This window comes from Amblyomma mixtum, chromosome 2 (assembly GCF_055824585.1).
Source record: "Amblyomma mixtum isolate Tamu chromosome 2, ASM5582458v1, whole genome shotgun sequence".
In the NCBI taxonomy this organism is placed as follows: domain Eukaryota; kingdom Metazoa; phylum Arthropoda; class Arachnida; order Ixodida; family Ixodidae; genus Amblyomma; species Amblyomma mixtum.
In genome coordinates, this window is record NC_143013.1 from 106,729,400 (window position 1) to 106,734,415 (window position 5,016).

A 5,016-nucleotide genomic window follows, 5' to 3' on the forward strand; every position below is an offset into this window, starting at 1 on the left:
GTGAGTGCGCTAGAGGACTGCTTACTCCCTTTTTGCTGCCAAATAGGCGTATTCCTGTTCGGAGTGCACGTTCCAGGGGAGATCAGGGGAGACTCCTCGGGCCCGTTCCCGTGGCGTTGGGTCGGTGTAGTAGGAGATACCTGTTGATTTCTTTCCACCTTCAGGTGGTAAATCCCAATCACCTGCGGGCCTCGTGTCTAATATTAAAAATGGGATTATACCCATGATACATTAGCAGTGCGGACGAGGCTCTCTTTCTAGCACTTATTTATAGTGGCGGTTCCCCGCATTTAGCCTCTGCGTGTTTCTTTCTCTGCCTGCCTGCCTGTCTGTGCCTCTGCCTGCCTTTCTGGCTGTCTGCCTGCCTGTCTGTCTGTCTCTCTGTCTGTCTGTCAGCAGACAGCAATCAAGCAGGAAGCTTCTCTACCGCAAGAAGAAACCTTATGCTAGCATTTCAAGGTCATTCGGTCTTAAATAGTGCCGTAAAAGCTCTGTTATGCTGCTAAAGCGAAAAGCCTTTGCCTTAAAACTTTTGATCAAGACTACGTACGTATGTACAGAGGGCAAAACACATGCCTAGAACAACCAAACTGTGTGTACTGCCGCTCCCAAAGCCGCTGGGAGAAAGAAGGCAAAAATTGAGGATTAAATTCTATGAGTTTAACTGCACAGGTTTACATCCAGACCATTTTTAACCAAATCTTATCGCTAGTTACCGCGTGATCAGCCCGAAACAGGCTCAGAACATGTTCTAGACATGCGTTTTGCCCTCTGTACGTACGTACAGTGGTGAGCAGCCTTGTCTAGAGCGCTCGGACGGTGCACTTCCTTGCAAACAAATCCAGATTTTGTGGCAGCCTCTAGGGTCCAGCTGCAACGCTTGCACGGAAGTAGCGCCAGATAGCCTCGTAAACAAAGCAGGCACGAAAACTTTGCCCCGTAATGAGGGGCTGCTCTCTAATTTCGGTTTTTGTTACCAAGTGCGCACTGCTCAAGCGCTCTAGACAAGGCTGCTCACCACTGTACGATCTTGTGCCATTGCTAAGAAACCCGAATTGCTACCCGAGCTTGCCCGAATTACTCGAGCTACGCATGAGGTTGCTCGGGAAGAGCAACTTGGGTTGCATAATCCCTACCGGTGGCTGCGATAGGTACAGCCACAGCCATCTGCCAGTGCAGTGGTGCAGCGCTCAACCGCTACGCCACTGCACTGGTAATGGTACGAGGACGCGCCGCCCTCTATGAATATTAACTAAATAACGACGCATTCTGCAGTTATGGGCATTAGCCCACTAAAGATATCCCGTCATACCCCCTCTAATTGAGAATTGACGTCTGCTTTCGCACGTCTCTTCGGTTTCACTACGTTATAACCCTACCGATTTTTATTTTTCTTTGCTCCTGCACTTCACCCACTGATAATAACGCTGAAGGACAGCACGTGTATTGGGCTTTACTGAATAGGTTTCCACTCTAGGCGTGGACCCTTTGCGACAGCATTTCATCCGCCTCGGTAGCGCAGTAGGCAGCGCGTCAGTCTCATAATCTGAAGGTCGTGAGTTCTATCCTCACCCGGGGCAAGGCGGTGTTTCTTTTTTATTTGCGCAAATTTGCCCTCTAGCATAAGGCACTTATGCAAATATATGCAGCCCTGTGTCGGCTATATATGCCAAAAAGGCCCGGTGTTGAGGCCCATGCGTCCAGATTCTTGTGTCTGGTAGTCACGTCTGATAGGGTGGTAATCATGGCTGCCAAAGTGTAGCCTGAGGTCGTCCGAAGTTAGCAAGAAGTGGTGTACCTTCGCCTCTGTAGTGGGAACAGGGCAGAAGACGGAGGTCGGAAAAGGAGTCTGTGATGTCCAGGAGGCCCTGACCCCAGGCGTCAACGCTGCATCCACCCGGATTCTCCGCAAGCCCAGGGAAGCTGATCACTAATTTCTCAAAATAGGATATTTGAGGTAAAGAGGTGCTCTTTTGCGGCATAGAAAGGCCAGTTTTTGTGGACGTCAAAAAAAAAACAGGAAATTTATGTTATAGAGATTCTGAAACACCTCCCGAGGAGGGCGCATGAACTCGCTCAATCACTGCATTGTGATGTGCTCAAGAACGCCGATGAAAAGTCGGCGAGCTTGAAGAACGCAGCCGTAGAAACAACGTAATCATTCATGGTTTCACTGAACCCGATGGTGAAACGGCAGAAACGCTCTGTGAAAAGAAATTGGAAATAAATAATTAAATAAATTTGAAAATAATTTTTTTTAATATGAAAATAAATTTTTTGACAACAAGCTGGAATTCGGTGTTACTGGCATCGAGCGCTGTTGCGGGCTTTGTTCTCAGCAGCCCGTAAAAATACAGCCAGTAATTCTCAGGCTAGTTGATCATACCGCTAAAGTTGTGATCTTTAAAAATTGCCGCAAGCCAGAAAATTCTGGCATCTACACCCGGCCAAATCTTTAACTTTCGTGAGTTTTGCACACCTAATAGACGATATGCGAAATTGCTTGGTGGTCTGGCTACACCGCGCCCACACCTTCTGGTTTCCATCTTGGTTCGGGCGAGCTCGTCGAGCTGGTGCATCGTTTGCTATGCGTACATTCTTGATATCGGTATAGCTGTCATGAATCTTGCGTGTGAAATTTCAACAGGCAAGCTTTAGCTGCTGCGTTGTTTTCACTGCTGATCTTTTACCAAATGTAGGTGCTTTCAGTAAGCGCCAACTTCCTCCTACCGCGTCCTGAGCTTCGCTTAAAGTCTGGCGCTGATGATAGGCAGAATCGGCACTGGGAAGTGTGTTTGCAAGTCGAACTCTGCGCCACTCTCATTTTAATTCGCGCATTAAAGTACCGGTTCCAGCATCACGCATTATCATGGATAATTTATTCCCAGGTGGACGCGATTTCATCTGGTGGGGTAGCGAGCGGTTATTTTGCGCTGAGTGCACAGATGTCTTGACAAACTTCTGTGACAGTGTGAACTTTCGTTCGCGCCGACGCCAGGAGCTTCGTGCATTGTAGTATATTTACACAGGACCCTCGACCAGCTGCGTAATGTGATTCCTTTAGTGCAATGTACAATGCACATCCGCGATTTTCAACGTCACCCTTTCAGAGCCCGGCGCCGGCTGGTTTTCGCCGCAATTCGTTGAAACCGCGTCTTGCTTAAGACGCAGTTGAAGCGAGTATTGCGATGTTGTTAGTCGATATTAACAAGAGGAAAGTGGGCACATAAATTTCAAATATTGTAAGCAAAGACGCAGTTTTTTTTTTTTAGATAAGCACTGAGCCACCGCGGCGGCTTGATTATAGAAAGAGCGTACAGCTGTAGGTGCCTGCACGGACTCGATACGCTGGTCAAGCTGAGTATGCGGGGGTGAAACTCGCATGTTCGGTTGCCTCCGACACTTAATTCGCTTCCTCCCAAACCTGCACAAATTTCTTTGTTGCGAAGCAAGCTGTTGCAGCTTGCCACAACGATAACGAAATCTGATGGCCTGAAGCGTTTTCAGAACAATGTTGCACGTACTTTCTAGCTTGGAAATGCCTCCCGCCTTCACAATAAAGTAGCTACATTTTTTTTTCACTTTCGCCGCCGGAGATATCGAATATATAGGAATCCTCAAAAAATAAACCATTTGCACCTCGGTTTTTATACGTAGGATGTATTGCTTCACAAAGACGCCTTAACGCGCATAACATACGCGGGCGCGATCACGTACGACATTATAAGAAAACAATATGTGGGATCTTGAAACAGCCCCATGGTCCAGAGATTGCTAGCCCTTCCAAAACTAATAACAAACTAAGCAGTAATGTGCGTGTGGTTCTTCGAGTGCGCTTAGTACGCCACAGCATGAACAATCGAGATTTTTAGATGGAGCGCACTGAGTGCCCATGGCCGCGATTTACCTGCACATTAATGAACGTGCTTCTTCGTGACTGGCTTGAGGAACACAGGCGCAGGCTCGCTCACAAAAATTACCTTCTCTATTACGTTGCTCAAGTATGCGTCTATATATATTCACGCCAGACCGGAGAGTTAATAAATGCACTAAATCGTCTTCTAATTTTGATCAGAGGCAACAAAGGCTGTGGTCCGTATCTTGTAAACGCAAATCACCTAGAAAGCTTTGTGAAAAATCAGCGCAGAAAGCGCAAGCTGTGCACTGAATGGCGTGCTGACACACGATACCTCACATGGCATTTGCTGTTACTAAAACGTTGGGACAGAGTAAAGGAAAAATATAAAAGCGAAAAGCTGGAACGCACCTAGTTCTGGCACGCATCGTAGTTTCTTTGCGGAGTGGACAGCATAGCGTAAGAGCGCATCGTCATTCCACTTTTCAAACGAAGCGCAGCCGTTTTAACCCAACGCAGGGCCGTGGTTTCGTTTTCTGTACCTAACCAACATGGAGGACTTAGTTCTCGGAGCGCCGAGAGATGGCGCTGCGCATTTCGCATATCGTCTATTCTGTCTGTAAACGGCTTATCTGGGCTAAGCCGCTGGCATATTCATGATGTAATTTGACGCATGTGGTGGATTTTGGTGGTCAATTTTCTTTTTCGTATTATGCTCGAGTGGAGTACTTCCCTGACTGGAGGAAAATTATTAGAAATCCGCATCGTCTGCAGCTAAGAAGAACCAGAACAAGCGGCACACGCAGCAATGGTTCTGGTTCGTCTCGCTTCATCCTCTGGGCAAACTAGTTTAGTTTAGTTTATGGGGTTTAACGTCCCAAAGCGACTGAGGCTATGAGAGACGCCGTAGTGAAGGGCTCCGGAAATTTCGACCACCTGGGGTTCTTTAACGTGCACTGACATCGCACAGTACACGGGCCTCTAGAATTTCTCCTCCAAAGAAATTCCAGCCGCCGCGGCCGGGATCGAACCCGCGTCTTTTGGGACAGCAGCCGAGCACCATAGCCACTGAGCCACCGCGGCGGCCCTCTGGGCAAACTACTTGCCGTCCCATGCTAGACAAGTCGTTTGCCCAGAGTACCGTCAGAACCACTGCTAGG

At 48.0% G+C, this 5,016-nt stretch overlaps 1 non-coding gene across 1 annotated transcript; it reads left to right on the forward strand.

The window, feature by feature from the left end:
* The first annotated feature begins 1,507 nt into the window (after positions 1–1,507).
* Positions 1,508–1,580, forward strand: TRNAM-CAU (transfer RNA methionine (anticodon CAU)). Its single transcript has one exon. It is a non-coding gene; the product is annotated as a tRNA-Met (tRNA).
* Positions 1,581–5,016: the final 3,436 nt, after the last annotated feature.